Source organism: Heterocephalus glaber, unplaced genomic scaffold (genome assembly GCF_053883595.1).
Source record: "Heterocephalus glaber isolate CG9 unplaced genomic scaffold, H.glaber_assembly_v1.0 deba00001733, whole genome shotgun sequence".
Taxonomy (NCBI): Eukaryota; Metazoa; Chordata; class Mammalia; order Rodentia; family Bathyergidae; genus Heterocephalus; species Heterocephalus glaber.
In genome coordinates this window covers 2990609-3010463 of record NW_028258444.1, presented here as the reverse complement: position 1 = coordinate 3010463, position 19855 = coordinate 2990609, and the positions used below count along the sequence as shown (strand labels likewise).

Genomic DNA, 19855 nt, shown 5'->3' with positions numbered 1-19855 from the left:
CTGTTGGTTTTTCATAGATAGCCTTAATCAGGTTGAGATAAAGATCTTCTATTCCAATTTTCTGTAGCTTTTATCATGAATGGTGTTGGATTTTGTCAAATGCCTTTTCTGCATCTATTGAGATGATCATATGGTTTTTGTCTTTTATTAATATAGTGTATTATAATTATTGATTTATGAGTGTTGAACCATCCTTGCATCCCTGGGATAAATCTGTCTTGGACAGGGTGTATGATCTTCTTGATGACACTCTGTATTCTGTTTGCCAGTATCTTGTTGAGGATTTTTGCATCTATGTTTATTAGGGAGATTGGCCTGTAGTTCTCTTTTTTGGGTGAGTCTTTGCCTGGTTTTGGAATCAAAGTAAGACTTGCTTCCAGGATGAATTTGGAAGCCTTCCTTCCTTTTCAATTTCCTTGATGAGTTTAAAGGGTAATGGCATTAGTTCTTCTTTAAATGTCTTCTATAATTCAGCAGTGAAGCCACCAGGACCTGGGCTTTTCTTTGTGGTAAATATTTTATTACATTTCCAATTTCACTCATTGTTATTGGGGAGTTTAGAATTTCTATATCTTCTTCATTTAACTTTGGCAATTCATATGTATCTAAGAATCTGTCCATTTCTTCTGTGTTTTCCATTTTATTAGAGTACAGGTTCTCAAAGTAGGTATTGATGATCCTCTGGATTTCTGCTGGGTCTGTTGTGCCTTCCCCTTTTTTGTTCTTAATTGCATGGATTTGAGCCTTTTCTTTCCTTTTTGTGATAAGGTTGGCTAAACGTTTATCCATTTTATTTATTCTTTCAAAAAACTAACTCTGATTCATTAATTTTTTGTGTCATTCTCTTAGTCTCCATTGCATTGATTTCTTCTCTGATCTTTATAATTTCCTCTCTTGTGTAAGCTTAGGGTTTGTTATTATCTTCTTTATCTAGGAGTTTGAGGTACTACATTAGGTTATTTATCTGAGTTTTCTCTGTTTTCCTAATATGGCCATTCACTGGTGTGAATTTCCCATGTAGAACAGCTTTCATTGTGTCCCATAGATTCCTGTATATTGTACTGGCATTATCACTTACCTGTAGAAACCGTCTAATTTCTTCTTTAATTTCCTCTGTGACCCCTTGGTTGTTCAGGAGGGTGTTTTTCAATTTTCAGGTGTTTGTGGGAGTTTTGCAGTTTCTCATGTTATTAAATTTTATTGCACTATGGTCTGATAATATACAGGGGGTGATTTGAATTCTTTTGCATTGATTTAGACATGTTCTATAAGCTAGCATGTGGTCTATTTTGGATAATGACCCATGTACAGCTGAAAAGAATGTGTATTCTGATTTTGTGGGGTGGAATACTCTGTAAATATCTATTAAGTCCACTTGTTCAATAGCTTGGTTCAGTTCTTGAATTTTGCTGTTAATTTTTTTCTATTTGCTCTGTCTATTTGTGATAGAGGGGTATTGAGGTCCCCCACTAAAATTGTATTAGTGCTTATTTGGTTTTTCATGTCTATTAATATTTGTTTTGTGTAGTTGGGGGCATTTGTATTTGCTGCATATATATTTAGGATTGTCATCTCTTCCTCTTGGATTGTTCCCTTCACAAGGATGTAGTGATCATCTACATCTCTTACTTAGTTTTGGTTTGAAATCTACTTTGTCTGCAAATAAGATTGATACTCCTGCTTTTTTCTGGGTTCCTGTCACGTGGAGAGCTATTTTCCATCCTTTTACTCTAAGTCTATGAATTTCTTTTTGAGTTAGGTGTGTTTCTTGTATACAGCATATTGCTGGATTTTGCTTCTTAATCCATTCGGTCAGTCTACTTCTTTTGATTGGTGAATTGAAGCCATTAACATTGATAGTTATAATTGAAAGATATTGACTCATCCTTGTCATGATGTTTTACTGTTGTTGGCTGTTATTTCTTTTTCCCCCATTCCCTTTAGTTTCTTACCTTGCCTCGTGTCTTCCCTCTGTTGAGCCTGATGGAGTTGTGACCTTCCTTGCCTTTTTCTGGGATATTGCTTAGAATTGTTTGGAGTGCTGGTTTGATGTTCATGAAATTTCTCAGGTGTTCTTTGTCATGGAAGTATCTAATTTCCCCATCGATTTTGAAAGATAATTTTGCAGGATACAAAAGTCTAGGTTGGAAGTTATTTTCTTTTAGGGCTCAAAATACTTGACCCCAGGCTCTCCTTGAGTTGAGGGTTTGTGTTGAGAAGTCTGCTGTGATTCTGATGGGCTTTCTTTTGTACGGGATTTGTTTCTTTTCTCTGCCTGTAGGATTTTGTTCTTCTGTTGCATTTCTGGGATCTTGACTATTATATGCCTAGGTGTAGATTTTTTTTGCTCATGGCTAGTTCTACTTCTATATGCCTCACTTATCTGTATGTCCAATTCCCCACCTCTGTCTGGGAAGTTTTCTACTATTACTTCTGTGAATGGTTTTTTTTATGTCAATTGCACTTTGTCCTGTTTTTTCATGGACTCCTATCAGTTTAATGTTATTCTTCTTTGCATCATCTAGCATCTGCTGAATTGATTTCTCATGGTCCCTTTCTATTTTTAAGAAATCTCTCTTTTCATGGTCCTTCACTGCAATGCTGTCTTCTATATCTGATATTGTGTCTTCAGATTCTCTTAGTCTGCTCTGCATGCTTTCAATGGAGTTTTTAATCTCCTGAATATCTGTTTGAATGTGTTTCATGGATTCCATTTCTTTCCTATGTTGGGCAATCATGGTTTCCATTTCTTTCTTATGCTAGACATTCATGGCTTCCAGCCTGTTTCTGAGCTCATCTATTTTTTTTTTTTTTTATCAGTTTCTGTTCTAGAGTCTCTAATCATGTCTTTCACTCTGCTTGCCATCTCTGTAGTTATCTGGGAGATTATTTCTGCTTTGAATTTTTCTAGAGCCTCATTCATCTGTTTTGTTATTTCTTGTGCTATCAGTTCAGGGTGTCCAGCTGGTTCATTATCAGACTTTTCTACCTCATTTCCCCCAGAATTTGCCTTTTGAGGAGGGTGGAAGTCTCAATTTGTGACTTTCTTAAATGTCTTCTCATTTTTGTTTTTGGTACTGCCCTTGGTTTAGTTCCTGGTTTGATTTTTTTGAAGTTGCTTGAAGTAAGTATCTTTGTTGATATATTTAGAACCCTTTTGGAATGATTGCTTTTCAGAGGTGTCTTCCAGATATAGCTGGTCTTTAGGTTTTGAGTCTCTAATGACTCTGAGGATATCTCATTTTCATTATACCAGGAAAGACAACTGATTAGATCAATCACAAGGCCTTAGCCCAAGTGATACAATCAGCAACACCATAGCATCAAATACATCTTAGAGAATGACAATTTGTGGTAGTTATTAATCTATCACCTTTCAAAGTGAAGGTCCTCCTTCAGGGTATGTCTCTGCTGTCAAAATAGACAACATGGGCAGCGGTGTGCAGTTATAAGTCAATGAGTCTCAGTAAGCTAGTCCCAGACCCATGAGATTCAGGCAGATTTCTGGCAGCAAGTCCTAAGTTGAGCTCCCTGTCCTCCTTCAGGGTTGCACTCTGCAAGGTTCTATTGCAGGTTTCAGCTACCTTTCCCCTGAAGAAAGTCCAGGTTCTGATGGGAGCTGATGATCCCTCCAACTTACCAAGCATGGTCTGGTGTGCCTTTATTGCAGAGATTCTCTTTACTTTTCCAATGGGCTTGTTTTCATTATGGAGCCTGAGAGAGGCCCTCTGTCTGTTGTTCACTTCTGCAGCTCAGGACAATGGCTTTTATGTCCCCCTGTGCTTCTGCAGTGTGGAACCAAGTAGCTGGACAGCCAGAAAGCCAGGGCGGGGGGGGGGCTGTTGTTGGAGGCACTGTGAGGCCAAGCTGGCAGCTGGTGGGCCTGCCTGGGGGTGTCCTCCTTACCCTGTCTTGGTTGCAAGCCTGTCTTGGTTGCAAGCTGGTGGAGCAAGCCGGAGGAAGTGGGTTCCAGTCAGGCTGCAACCTCTCAGCCCCACTCAGCCCCACTCGGCCCTGCTTGGCCAAGCTGTGGCTGGTGGGTATGCCCGGGGGGGGGGTCCTCCTCACCCTGTCTTGGTCGCAAGCCTGTCTTTGTCACAAGATGGTGGAGCAAGCCCCTCAGAGCATATTTTCAAGACTGCTTGAATCTGTTTCCTGGGGTGCGATGCTCATTAGCCTCTAACATGTAATTTTCTCTGTTCTTTACAGTGTAACTGGTCTGCTTTCTAGAGTTAAAAAAATGCTTTCAGAGGATCTCTCTCTCTTAAAAAAGAAAAATGAGTAAGATAAGTAATTGTTTTTCTCTGTGACACCTGATTGGCTGAATAATAATAATAACAATCCAAATCCCTGAGACTTTGGCCAGCGTTTAACCCAAGCCTCACATGGTACAAGATTGAAGATTCTTAATGTGCTCCTTATCTGATCCCTCCTCATCCAGGGAGTGTTAGAGTAGGACCCTAATGAAGAAACAAGCAGCAGCTACCGTGTCATGATCACTCAGCCTTGCCCTGAGATGCTATTTTTTTCACTGGTATTGCCTGGGATTAGATTCTTCTTTAATGGAATTTTAGAATTAGGGCTAATACCCGGATGATGATAATAATAGAAACCTACTCTGAGTTTAAGAGTATTGTAGTCTTTGTGTAATATTTACATGGGTAGGCTCCAAACTAACAGCCAGAACCATGCCTTTGACTGCCCCTCCCCTAAAAAGGGGAATGAAAAATTGCATATCTCATCAAGTCAAAGCCTTCTGTTCAAAAATTCCATGCTTTGCCCCACTCAGCAGGAAGTCTGACACTGGGAAAATTGTTTTCATAGAGCTGTGTTATGGTTTCTGTCTAGATGCTCCCCAAAGCCTCATGTGCTCAGAGGTGAAGCTTTTGGGAGGTGATTGGATCACAGGGCATGATACGTATCACTGGTTTACTCCATGGATAAGTTTGTAGCTAAATGTGATGCTGTGTGGTGAAGCCTGGTCAAAGTATTGTAGATAGCTGTTAGTTAAAAATATTATAGACAGTCAGACAGGGCTGGGCCCTTGAAGAAATCAGTGCAGAGGACAACTGTGGCTGGTGGTACATTTATTGAAGGCCAGGCTTCAAGACAAAGAGAATTGACTATACCCACATACTTCCCCTAGGGATGAACAGCAGTGACTGATATTCTAAATAGGCATTAATCACCTAGATGGGGGACCAACACCTAAACTCATCCATCCCTTCCAGGAAAAGTCCCTGACCTGTCCCTTACAGGAAAATCCATACTCTTGCTATGTGACTTGCTTCTCATTTTATCCCCATTTAATCAATATTGCCTAAATGACTATACTCATAATCTTATTAGTTGACCACAGTTTTGTCCCACCTCATACCCACCTTGTGATTTTCTATTGGATCAATATTACCTAAGGGACCATACTTATAGTCCTACTGGTTAACTATGGTTTTGTCCCACCTTGTATCCACCTCAACTCATGGCTTTGGTCTATAAAAGTCCCCTGAAAAGCAGAATCTATGGGTAATCTACTTTCTAAGGCCCCTTCTGTTTCTGTAAGAAGCTATTTTTCTCTCAATAAATACTTTCTACTCTTAACCTCTGTTGTTTCAAGAATTCATTCTTTGATTTTAGAGAACATGAACTCAGCACGTCAAACATCTATCATGTTGGAAGTTATAGTATTTCCCTTACATTATTTGGAGGTTCTTATATCACCCCTATATCATATTCCTATATCAGAAGGTGGGTCACTAGGGGCATGGCCTGGAGGGCCCATCTCCCTCTTCCTCCCTTGATTTCTTTCTCTGCTTCCTGCCACCATGACATAAACCATTTCTCCTTTGCCATGCTACCCTGTTATGTCTCCCCATCTTGGAGCCAATACTGATTATGGACTGAAACCTCTCCTAGCATAAAATAAACCTTTCATCCTTAGAGTTGTAGGTGTTGAGAATTGTGTCTCAGCAACAAGAAGGTAACTAAAACAAGCTCCCTTTCTTACTAATTTCTTTTCTTTTCCTGGCCCTCTAACAATTCATCCCTTTGAAGTGTTTGTTGGTTGGTTTGTTGGTTTTTTTGGTACTGGAAGATACTATACCTCCTGGAAGATACTGTACCTTTTTTGGTACTATACCTCCATCCCTTTAAAACTAATTTTTTTTACACAGGGTCTCATTAAATCACTAATTGCCTGGGCTGGGTTTGAATTTGTGATGCTTCTGCCTCAGCCTCCCAGAATACTGGGATTACAGGCCTATGTCACTAGCCTCAATTTGGTATTCTAATTTCTGAAGAGAAACCTCTGTAAACACCCCTTCCTCTTCTAAACTCATATGAATTGACTTGCAAAAAGGTAAAGTGTCCATTATAGAAATAAATTATCTGTCTGAAAAGAACCCGCAAATGCTGGCCCCAGGAGGCAGAAGTCCAGTTTCATTTGGAGGAGGGAAGAGGGGATCTGAGAATGGTCACAGAGGAATCAATACCCTCTGAAGAAAATAACCCAAGCATGGGGATTTCCATTCACTATTCCACTGTTCCACTCTCCCTTTCAATAAAAGCCCTTTGCACACATGAGCATGTGTGTGGTGAGATTGTGGCAACAAAGGAGCCCCTTTGTCTCCTTTGGAGCTAGCTTTGAATAAATAGTCAAAATTCTATCTCCCACATTTTGGCATAGCACCAGGAGATCTAAATCTTAAAGTTCAGTAATAACATGTTGATTTTATTCTTGGTCAACACGGTTCTTAGATTTAATTAATAGTATATTATTTTCTTCTAAAAAATTTTATGACTATTTTAATTTCTTGCAACAGGGTTTACAAGCTCTAGGGTATAGGGGAGAAAATTTGTTTGCTTCTACCTATCTTTAAGGTTATCTAAGAAAAATGTCTATTTGTTCTTCATCTCTGGCCAGCATTCCTGAAGTCCTTGTAATTTCCTAAGAGGTAAAAATGACACAGCAAGTACCTTAGGTAGAGTGAGCCACTTTCAACCATGCCTGAGGATGACTTTTGAAAAGGTCCTAAAAATGGGAGGCTGTTTCCTTCCCATTTCACATTATCTATTATAACTTTTAGTTCTTATTTACAATTTCAGTTTCTCACACCAGAGAAATGATTCAGTATTTACACGTGTGTCCTATTTATTTCACTTAAGAGTATGGCCTCAATATGCATTCATTTAGCTATAAATGTCTCTACTTTCTCATTCTTCATGGCTGAGTAGTACTGCATTTTATTTTTAAAACACCACATTTTCTTTATCCAGTCTCCAGTTGATGGGCAATTGGGCTGTTTCCAAGTTTTAGCTATTACAAACTGTGCCACTATGAACATGGGTGTACATGTATCACTGTGATATGATTCTTTTAATTCTTTTGGAAAGATACCCAGTGGGAGTATATCCAAGTCAAATGGGATCTCTAATCCTAGTGTTGAAACTGAAAGTGTAAATAAGGATCAAAATGTATAATAAATAATGTGAAATAGGAAGAAAAGGTCCAAAGGGGAAGGGGCAGTTTGGGGTAGGGGAAAGGAAAGATGGGAAAGGAATAAATATGAGAAAAGGAAAAAACAGAAACAAAGTCTTTGTAAATAGGGAGAGGTGGAGGGGTTGAAGGGAGAGCAGGGGAATGGGGAAAAAATAAGAACCAATATATATTACGTAAAGGTACAAATTCCCAATAACAAATGTCAGCATATCGCATACCTAAAATGTAGCAATAAAATTAATGAATGAAAAAATAAATGGGAGGCTGGCTGTCAGAGGAGTCACCCCTGTGATTAGAGGTTGGAATGTTTAGCCCATCCTGTGGGGAGGAGAGCAGGACTGTAAATTGACCTATTCACCAATGGCCAGTGATGTAATCAATCCTGCTGGATCGGGTGGGGAGCATAGCTCAGTGGTAGAGCATTTCTGAGTTGCATCCTTAGTTTAAAAAAAAGGAGTAAATGAAAAATTATAAAATGAGCCTTGCTACAGAAACCCACAGGATGGGTGTCAGAGAGTTTCTGGATTGGTGACACATGGAGGTGCTGGGGGCAGGTGGTCCATGGAAGATGATATTGAAGCTCTGTGTCTTCCCTCCATATCTCTTCCATTTGACTGAGTTGTACTCTTTATACAATGTTAATGAATATAGTAAAGTATTTCCTTGGATTCTTTGACACATTCTAATGAATGAGCAAACTGGAGGGAGGGACCATGGGATCTTCTCATTTACAGTAATCAGGTGACATGCTGGATTTATAGGTGGCCATTGTGGGGAGCATTGTGAGACACAACCCTTACCTGTGAGGTCTGCACTGACCCTGGTTAGACTGTGTCAGAATTACAGGACACTCAGTTGTAAGAAAATGAAGTCTGCCAGAAAATGACATTGAGTTGTTTTGAAGAAAAGCCCTATACATTTGGTTTCAGAAGTGAGGTATTGAGAGTAAGTATTAGAAATAATTTTCTCTCTTGGTGTATTTTTTTCTTAGACCATTTTAGGTTCATTGGCTGTGATGCCACAAATTAGACTGAAGAAAGAAAAGCTTATTAACATGTACATCATGCATACACATGGGAATTCTCATTGATGAACTCAGAGGTGGTGAGACTTGGATCTACACAGTCTCCTAACAAAAGGAAAAGTGTGTAGAGAAGTGAAAAGGTAAAGAAGAGGACTCAGAGTTTCTAGGATTGGCAAATTGTGTGAAGGCGAATATATTGGGGAAACATGGAAAATACAGGTTATTTTTAAAAAATTTGTTATGTAGATCCTCTGGTGCCATCTTTGGGCTTATACAAATCTGGGGTTTTCTCTGGTAAAAATTATATTCCTCTTCTTAGTAAAGAGGGGGAGGGCAGAGAGTGCTTCCTAAGTCTGCTTTTTAAAATTGCCTTCTTAAAACAATACTTATACTGAAGTTGCCTACTCTGAACCACTTTTGGTGGCTTAACTACTGCCTAAGTCCAACAAATTGTCCAATGAATATTTAACAAAACTAAGTAAGATTTATTCAAAGAATACAAGGATAGCTTCATACTGAAAAACAGTAATATCATGGTTCTCATCTAAATTAGAAAAATAGATATAAATTAAATGCACAGCAAATGTAACAGTAAAAATTAGAAGATATAATGGAAAAGTTATTTCAATTACAATAGGAAAAAATATAATAAATAGAAATAAAACTGAAATGAAATATGAGATTTGTTCAAAACTTAAGAGGTGGGAAAAAATATAATAAATAGAAATAAAACTGAAATGAAATATGAGATTTGTTCAAAACTTAAGAGGTGTAGACCTGTGCACATGCCTCACATACACAAAGATTTGAATGTAGAGAAGTACCAAATTTCAAACTGGAAGATATAATTAACAACTCAACCCACACTGGTTTACAAATAACAGTCTATAATAAAATCCCAGTGGGAATTTTTTGAAGAGATGAAGAAGATATTGATAATTGTAAAGTTTATCTTGTAAAATAAAGAGGAGAAAGAATGAACCTGACATAGGGTGCATGATATATGAACCTCCAAATAATGTAGGGGGAAATATTATTACTTCCAACCTGCTAGATGTCCAATATGTGTTGTGTTGGGCATGTGTTGTGTTCTCTCAAATTAAAGAATGAATTCGAGGAACAATGGAACTTAAGAATAGGAAGAATTTATTGAGAGAGATAGTTTGTCTAAGTGAGACAGAAGGGGATCCAGAAAGTGGGTTGTTCACGAACCCTACTTCTCAAGGGTATTTTATGGAGCAAAACCACAGGGTGAGGTGGGTTCAAGGTGGGACAAAACTATATTCGACTAATAAGATTAAAAGTATAGTTGTTTAGGTAACATTGATCCAATGAGAAATCACAAGTTGGGTGTGAAGTGGAACAAAAATATGTTCAGCCAATAGATTACAACTAGTATAGTCACTTACATAATATTGATTAAATTGGGATCAAATGGGGAAGCAAGTCACATAGCAAGCATACATAGAATGAACAAGGATTTTCCAGAAAGGAATGGGCTTGGGAGCTTTTAGTCTCCACTCAAGGTGATTGATACTTGTTTAGAATATCAATCACTGCTATTCATTCCTAAGGGAAGTATGTGGATATAGTTTTTCCTCTTTTTCTTGAAGCCTGGCCTTCAGTGAACAAGCCTCAGGCCACAATTGTCTTTTGTGCTGAGAGCCCAGCCTTGCCTAACTGCCTTATATTTTCTAACTAACTTAGCTGTCTACAATAATCAGGTGAGAATTGTTTTCTCACATACACAAGAATACTTTAAAACAATAATAATTGAAACTACTATAAGAAAAAATACATGAGTGGAAATGAACTAGAAGGGATGCAACAAAATTTTAGACTGTCATGTGTAATAAATTGCCATTAAGACGCAGGAAATGATCTATATTCATTACAACTCATAATAGCTGATTTAAGAGTTAAAGTTTGCTGGTTGTAATAGTACACACACCTGTAATCCCAGCTATTCTGTATCATGCCTGGACTGAATGAGATCTTCACAAGCAAAGAGACCATTCTCAGCAAACAACAGGCTATTCTCAGTAAATAGAACAGAGAGTCATAAAGAAAATTTAGGACAGAGTATACAATTTCCTAGGTACCAGAGTCCAGTATTGTATACACACCTGCACTGACCATTCTTGGACCCTCAGTCATAAACATTCCTTGTAATCATAGCTCCTTCCCAAAAACCTATATAAACCTAGTTTTATTTCCAAGCTAGCTGCTGATATCTCTCTCTTGATGTCAGCTCATTCACACAAAGATGAAATAAACTTGGCTTTTCCCAGCTAGTTGATGAAATCTACTGCCAATTTCAGTCTCTGTTCACACCTGGGCAGGAATAAACCTTTTTTCTCACAAAGCCTGTCCCTGAGTAGCCTCACACGTGCCATTTATAATATTTTGGTTTCAAAACCTGGGATAGGGGACTCTCCTTGGAGGGTTTTACACCCTATCTGGAATGCCCTACTGAAGCCACCTGGCAATATAGTCTCTGGATTTTGCTTTAGTTCTCCAGACAGCTCCCCAGCTCCTGCCATTCCAGCAAGCTTCAGACTGGGTAAGGATTTTTTACAGCCTCCTAGCTACCTCAGCCATGCTTTTCCGCTCCCCGTGCCCTTTTATGGTCTCATGGGTTTAGGATAGCTCTCTCTCTCTCTCTCTCTCTCTCTCTCTCTCTCTCTCTCTCCCCTTTACATTGCACCTTTAAGAGTTCCCCCTTGCTGGCTGTTGCCACTGCTGCCGCTGCAGCTCCTTAGCTCTGCTCTCTCCCTCCCTAGCTCTCCCTAGCTCTACTTTCTCCCCTCACCCACCAGGACACAGAGAGGTCCACCCTGCTTTTCCATGCCAGGTCATGGGGAATAATCTCATAAAAGAACTGTCTCTCCTTTTGATGTTTGACAGTCACAGTGATGACCATCTGGTCACTCACCCATGTTCACAGCCTTGGTCATAGCTAGAGATATCCATTGTTGACCTTGTTGCTGCTCTCTGTCACAATAGATGTAATAAATTACCGCTCTCTGCTCCCGTACCAGAAGGAGAGGCTCATCCTCCTTACCTCACTCCTCTGGCAACTTCCTGCAACTGCAACCACTCTCTCCCCTTCCCCAGAGGCTTCTGCCACTGAAATCAGCACATCTGCTGCTCCCTTCCCCAGAACCTCCTGCTGCAGCTGCCTCTCCTTCCTTCTCCAAGCCTCCTGTTACTCCTAATCAGTTTCTGGCTGAGTTATCTGCTACTTCTCTCCCTGCCAAAGCCCCAGCCCTGGACCTGACCCTCCTCTGTAGACTGTGCCCAATCCAACTCTGCCTCATACCTGGTCTGGACTGCAGTCTGGAGCTCCTTCTATACTCCTGACTCCCCAATTCCCATTTCAAGAGATGGCAGGAGCAGAGGGGATAGTTCAAGTCCATGTTCCTTTATCCCTGTCTGATCTCTCTCAGATCAATGAGCATTTATGTTCCTTTTTCACAGACACTACTAGATATATTCAAGAGCTCCAATATCTCACTCAGTCTTATGAAATTACTTGGAATGATCTAAATGTTATCCTTTCCTGAACCCTCTCACTCGAGGGACAAGAACATGTTTGGTCTTTGACCCAGGCCACTGCAGACGACTGCAAATGCCTTAAGCCTAATATTCAGGAGGACACTGTGGCCGTTCCCCAAGTCAAACCAAATTAGGATTTTAACTGGCTAGATGAGGAAGAACAGTCCCCAGCTCACAAAAGCCATAACTGTATGGTTACTTGCTTAGTTGAAGGACTCCACAAGGTGGAACATAGGGCAGTTAATTATGATAGATTTAAAGAAACCACCCAGAAAAAGGATGAAAATTCAACCCAATTCATAGTTCCTTTGGCTGCCGCCCTCAGGCATTATACAGCTCTAGATCCAGAGGTTCAAGAAGGCCAGCTTATTTTAAAGATGCATTTTATTTCTCAGTCTACCCCAGATATTTGTAAAAAAATTAAAGAAACTGAAGACTGGTTCTTAAACATCACAACAAGAACTATTAAATTCAACTTTCAAAGTTTATAAGAACAGGGTGAATATTCTTGACAGCACATTTCTGAGTTTCAGATGCTGGCCTCTGTTGTAAGAAACTCTGTACAGTCAGCTGCCAAGGTAACTAATAAAGGATCAAAGGCAGCCCAGACTCAAGGTACCCCTCCAGGGATATGCTTCAAATGCCAACAAAATGATCACTGGGCTAGGGAATGTCCACCACCCAGGATTCCCTTCAAGCCATGTCCTTCCTGGGGGGGTCCCCACTAGAAGTCAGATTGTCCAGTGCTAGCAGTCACTCCTGATACTTCTGGGTCACAACCCCAGGGACCCCCCAACTGGTTCCTTCCCAGGCCTTTGCCTGGCCACCAAGGACTGATGCTATCTGGAGGACACTGAGGCCTCTTAGACCATTTTGGATGTGAAGCTCTGGGTAACTCTTATGGTAGAGGGTGAGTTCATCCCATTTCTCTGCAACACAGGCACTACACACTCTACCTTGCCTTATTTTCAAGGAGCAACTTCCTTGGTCCCAATTACTGTTGTGGGGATTGACAGTAAAGTCTCCAGACCATTTAAGATGCCCCCAATTTGTTGTCAATTGGGCCAATACCTTCTCCCACACTCATTTTTAGTTATCCCTACCTGCTCCATTCCCATTTTAGGGTGACACATCTTAGCCAAGCTGTCAGACACTCTGACCATCCCCAGGACACAGCCAGTGTTTATAGCCACTCCAGTATCTTGTTCTCGGCCTATCCCTGGAGGCTCCCTTCATGTCCCTTCACCTTAACCCCAGAGTCTGGGACACTTCTACCCCATCCTTGGCCTCTTCTAAACAACTCCTTAACATCCATCTCAAGCCTGATAGCCAATAAGCCTGCCCAATAACAATATCTCATCCCTGGTCTAGCTTTAAGGGGCTTACAACCTCTTGCCTACTGAAGCACGGTCTATTAATTCCTGTCAATTCCTCTTACAATATACCCCTTTCCCATTTTCCACTATGGAAGGCAGATGGCTTTTATAGGCTAGTACAAGATCTCTGTGTCATTAATCAGATTGTCCTCTCCACACACCACGTAGTGCTAATCCCTACACACTCTATACTTATCACTTCATCCACCACTCATTATGCTGTTTTAGATCTAAAAAATGCTTTTTTCACTATTCCTCTTCACCCCTTTTCACAGCCTCTCTTTGCCTTCATCTAGATAGACCCTGACATCTGTCAATCCCAACAGCTGACCTGGACTGTCTTGCCTCAGGTCTTCTGTGATAGACATCACTGTTTTGGTCAGGCCTTTGTGCATGATTTACTCTCCTTTTATCCTTCCTTCTCTCATCTCATATAGTATGTAGCTGGCCTCCCCCTCTGCAGCCCCTACTATGAATAGCCCCGTAAAGATACCCTCTTATCTTCCTTTTTTTTTTGTACGAGGGATCGAACTCAGGACCTTGCACTTTTGAGGCAGGCAGCAGAACCACTGAGCTAAATCCCCGGTGTCCTCTTATCTTTTTATCACTGCAACATCTGGACTCCAAGGGATATCCCCCCTAAAGCCCAAATCTCTCCCCCATCTGTCACCTATCTGGGCATTTTTCTCCACAAACATACCTGAACTCTACCTCCAGATTGCATCCACTTAATTTCCCAGATTCCAGTTCCTACTACCAAACAACAACTTCTTTCCTTTCTCAGCATACTAGTATCTTTCCCCCTCTGGGTTCCCAGCTTTGCTGTCCTCACCAAACCCCTCTACAAATTTGCAAAGGGAGACACTACTGAGCCCTTAGATCACAAAACCTTCCCCCCAATCCTTTCACACCTTAAAAGAGGCTCCTAAAAACAGCCCCCACTTTAGCTCTCACAGATCTTACCCAAACCTTCAGCATTTATGCAGTAGAGTATAGGATATGTGCAGTAGGGGGTTTGATACAAGGTCCCAGCTTACATCCAATCACATTTCTGACAAAATAGCTTGACCCCACTGTCATAGGCTGGCTGGCATGCCTATGGGTGGCTGTCGCTAAAGCCCTGCTATTCCTAGGGACATTCAAAATTACTAGACATGCCCCACTCACCCTTTACTTTTCCCACAACCTTCAGGAACTTGTGTCTTCATCCTACACTTCACACTTTCTCTCCACCCCTTGCCTTATTCAAGTCTATGCACTTTTCATGGAGACTCCCATGGTTACAATCTCCCTGGGTCCTGATTTTCATCCAGCTTCTCATTTTATCTACCCACTACCCCTTTCAGAAAAGCTTGAACCACATGACTGAATGTCTCTGGGCACCTAGCAACCCTTCCTTTTCCTCACATTTCCAGCTTCTCCCTTTCTAACTCTAATCATACCTGGTTTATTGATGGGAGTTTATACAAGGCAAAGCCCAATAGCCCTGCCAGGGCAGGATGCACTATTGCCTCCCAAGACTATATTATAGAAGCTGAAGCTCTTCCCCACTCCACTATCTCTCAACAGGCTGAACTAACTGCTCTGGCCTGTGTTCTTAGTCTAGCTAAGGGCGTACAAGTTAACATCTATACAAACTCAAAGTGTTTGTTTCATATATTACATAAGCATGCTGCTCTCTGGGCAGAAAGAAGGTTTTTCTCCTCCCAAGAGTCTTCAATCATTAATGCTCCATTCATTAAAGACCTTCTTCAGGCCGCTATCCTGATGACATGGGTGACTGTGTTTCACTGCAGGGGACACCAGAGACTTTCAGACCTGATAGGTGCTGGGAATGCCTTTGCAGATAAAACCACAAAGAAAACTTCTAATCTCTCCCCCCATACTCCCAAGGGACAATATTTTTTGCCTTTCCAGCTTCTCTCTTGCCTATTCCCCTTCTGAGTACCAACAATATTAGGACCTCCCCACCAATGGTGGATGGTTCTTAAGCCAGGGAAAATTCCTCCTCCCTGCCTAGCAGGCCCATGCCATTCTTTTGTCCCTTATACCTATTTTCATGCAGGCTACAAACTGCTCATGCATCTGCTTGAGCTTTCTATCTGATTTCCCTCTTGGAAGGTGCTCCTCAAAACTATCACCACTCAATATTCTGTTGGCCAGGTAACCATGCCTTAGGGCTCCCTGAGGTCTGCTCCTTTCCATACACATCAAACACAAAGTTTTTCCCCAACTCAGAACAGCTAAATTGATTTCATTCACATGCCATGAGTACAAAAGTTACAATATCTCCTGTCTGGGTTGACTTCTTCATGGGGTGGATAGAGGCCTTTCCCACAGGCTCAGAAAAAGCCTCAGTAGTTGTTAACTCCCTCTTACCTGATATCATCCCCCAGTTTGGCCTTCCCACCTCTCTTCAGTCAGACAATGCTCCAGCTTTTATTAGCCAAATTACCCAGGAGGTGTCCAAGTCACTTGATATACAATGGAAACTTCACATCCCCTACTGGCCTCAGTCATCTGGGAAGGTAGAATGGGCTAATGGGCTCCTTAAGGCCTACCTTACCAGGCTCATGTTCCAACTCCATAAGGATTAGCTTTCTCTGCTTTCCCTTGCTCTTCTTTGTGCCAGAGCCATGCCCAGGGGACCTACAGGATACAGTCCATTCAAGATTTTATATGGCTGTAGCTTTTTACTTGGCCACACCTCAGCCAAGGACCTCACCTTATTGGAGACTCTCTCCCTGTCCTAAAACAGGTCTAAAAGACATACAACGTGCTGCTAACCTTCTCCTGTCTTTTCTTAAAACCCAGCCTCATGAGGATGGCCTGGCTAATAAATGAGTTTTAATAAAATCCTAAATCCCCAATCCCTTCAGCCTAAGTGGAGAGGACCCTTCCTGGTTGTCTACAGCACCCACATGGCTGCTCACCTCTGGGACCCTCCTCCATGGATTTATTGATCTGGGTTAAAACTGTGCCCAGCTGACAGCTTATCTGACCCCTTCTTGTTGAAATTGCTAGTAATCTCCCCTACTTCCATCAGGCTACCTTGAATTCCAAAAGATAAGCAGATGCCTTGCTTTTGTGTGTCTTGTCATTTTATTTACTTTCTTCATTCAGTCTGCTTTGATTTTACTTGGTTTCACCCTCAGACTTCCAGTTTGGAGTCATATCTCACACGAATGATCTCATACTTCAAGGCACTCTGTGACTGCAAAGAGATTGCATTTTTTCCCTTCCTTCTTACTCTCCTTCTGTTCAATGATTGATAGCAAGGACCTTAGATATGCCCTGTTTAACACTCTAACTCAATTATCTTTTGCCTCGAAGATAGAATCACTTCTCATGCTCATGCTTGTCATCATTGTCCTAGGTAAACATCTCCCTTCTTCCTCCTTGAGACTTTTAACCCAGTTAGTGCTCCTGTTTCTTTCACAATGCCCTTCAGTCACACCCTGCATCTTCTCCCCACAGTTCCTCCAGATGACTTTACAGTTAACTCTTTCCTTGTTAAACTGATGTTTGTCATGCCTCTTCAAACTTTTCTCACAGGACTGCATTCAGGATGCTGACCTGGCCACTTCTTGATACATTCCCCAAAATATCTCTCCCATCTAAGCTGTCCACATTGCCCATTTGTCATGCATAAAGCAGCCATGAGAAGCTTCAGTGGCTTTTCTGCCCTCCTCCCCATATAATAACAAAAAGAGGGGAATGTCTTGCCTGGCCTGAATGAGACCTTCACAACCAAACAGGCTGCTCTCATCCAACAACAGGCTATTCTCAGTAAACAGAACAGCCATAAAGAAAATTTAGGGCAGAGTATATAATCTCCTGGGAACCAAAGAGCCCAGTATTGTATACACACCTACACTGACCATCCTTGGGCCCTCAGTCAAAAACATTCCTTATGATCATAGCCTCTTCCCCAAAACCCACATAAATGTAGTTTTCTTTCCCAGCTAACTGCTGACATCCTTCTCTTTTGATGTCAGCATAGCCACAGACAGATGTAATAAACTCAGCTCTTTTCAGATAATTGCTGAAATCTGATCCCAATATCAGTCTTTGTTCACACCTGGACAGAAGTGAACCTTTTATTTTCTCTCCCAAAGCCTATGTCTGAGTGGCCTCATTTATGCTGTGTATAACATTTGACAGATTGAGACAGGAAGATAGCAGGTTAGAAACTAACCTCAGCAACTGACAAGACCTTGTCTCAAAAATTTAAAGAAGGTCAAGGGCATAGCTCAATAATAGAGTTAAATATTTTTTATAAGTCTTTATAGGAGAAAAATTGTAACCATCTTAACTGTATGGAGAAATATCTCCTCATATAAAAGCAATAGAAGAAAAATTTATGTTTTAAAATAAAAACTTTTCTCCTTCAGCAGAAATAAAATTAAAAAGTAAATTTGAGATCTTCCATATTTCTGAGAAAGGGTTAAAGGAATTAATATAGAATATACAAATCAATATTAGAAAAATCTGAAATCTGTAAAAATTATAGGTTCTGGATAGCATTTATATGGTCTTGTTTAAATTTAAAGTTAAACCTGATATCTGATATTTGCTTTTTACTTTTTTCCCAGGGGAATGGCTAACTATTGACCCAAGTGATTTTTGAGAACATAAAAAGAGGATTAACCATTAGTCTCTTTTGATAGATAAGGTTAGTGACTATTTACATACCAGTTGCATCTAAATTACATCTCTTGTTTCTTGTCACAACGAAGTTGATCTTCTGGTCATCTGTTCAGTAGAAAGGACAGAATTTTCCAGTAATAGTGGATAGCTTAATATGTCCTATGTTTATTGAATTTAAACCTTGAAACTATGAGTGTTATAGTAAACTGTGTTTATTAGACTTTTGCTTCAGAAAATACTGCTTATGATCATTTAGCTTAGAAATGATTTGTCATAGGAAGCTGATTTGTATTCTCAACCTTATAATTAACCCTGAATATGACCTTTCTAGTCCCCCTATAATTATCACAAGTATAAAACATTAGAATATTCTTTTAGAATTAGAATATTCCTAATATATAAAATTGTATTTTACAAGTACAATAAATAAGGGCTTAACTAACCAGTCTCAGAATACAATTCAAATCACCGTTGTCCCCCTTTTACCCTAATAGAAACTGGTAAATGATCTTTGTCAGTTACTGTGTGCAGGACTTTATAGGGGTGATCACCTATGCCAGTAATGGTGAACCTTTTAGAGCTTTCAATGATAACAAATAGCTGTGGCATGCACACCACAGATTCACCACCACTGATACCTTCAAGAAAGGCAAATGTGAGCTGCCCATTTAAATGACTGTCAGTGCTCCTTCAAAGTTGTTTTTTCCTTCAGCTAAGGCCTTCTAGAGAAACTTACAAAGAACCAGCCAAAATCACTGAACCATGTTAACTCTTTTTAGATGACTAAGAGTAAACTTTGCTCCTTACAATAAATTCTCCACCCACAGACATTCCCAGTTGTCATGTTTTTGAATACAGAGAATGTGACTGTGAGCTAGCATGCTTAGTAATGTGCTTGTCTTTCCATGTGAGTATAGGTCTTTCCTGTATGAATGTGTATGTTTCCCAATTAAAGGCCCTACTTTTCTTTCTTTCATGGAGGACAGTGTGCTTTGAGAATTATCTCCAGTGTGCTGCTTATTTCCCTCAAGTGATAAACCTTTTCTTGCTCTTTGATCTCCTGGTTGTGCTCATCAGCTTCATATTCACCACAGGGCTGGTGGGAGTCACTGTCCTGGATTACAACCAGGGTGACCACATAGGACTTCTTCCTGAAGGTGTAGGCATATTTTCTGCTCATATATCAAAAGCAGAAGCAGCAGGAAGTGGTTGCACATCCTGGGCTGACTCTCCTGTGTTGCTGTAAGCAAGTCCTGATCAGATAAAGCCAAGCAACTCCACAGTTAGGGCTCTTTGGCTCATCAGCCTGGACAAGCTTGGTGGCCACTCTGAACCTCCTCTTCTAAAGGTTCTGCCAGATCAGTGAGTGGTACCCAACCTTTGAGTCAGCTAACACAGTCTGGATGAAGGAGTAAAGAAGGCCCTAGATTAGAAAAGTGCTTGAGGACCAGTGACAGGACTGAGAGATTGTATGTCAGTACTAAGATCCAGAGACTGAAAATAATCTCTATCTTGGCTGGCAGAGGATATTGGAAGACTTCTCTATCCTGCAGATATGCATTATGGTAAAGGAGCTCCAGAGAGAAGTGTGTTCTTTTAATTATCAGAAAATCCAATTGTATAATTTTATGGCTTTAATATTCTAATATTTCTTAAATTCTATAAAAAGGCAGTGCATTGGGTAATGTTAATAAATAGGCTTTCACAAAATTATAGACATATGGAAAAGCAGTTTAAGATTGCTTTCTTCTT

General features: G+C 40.5%; 1 pseudogene; it reads right to left on the bottom strand.

Moving 5' to 3' along the window:
* The window catches only part of LOC101719758 (glycoprotein endo-alpha-1,2-mannosidase pseudogene), a 37356-nt pseudogene extending 18073 nt beyond the window's left edge, over positions 1-19283 (bottom strand).
* Positions 19284-19855: the final 572 nt, after the last annotated feature.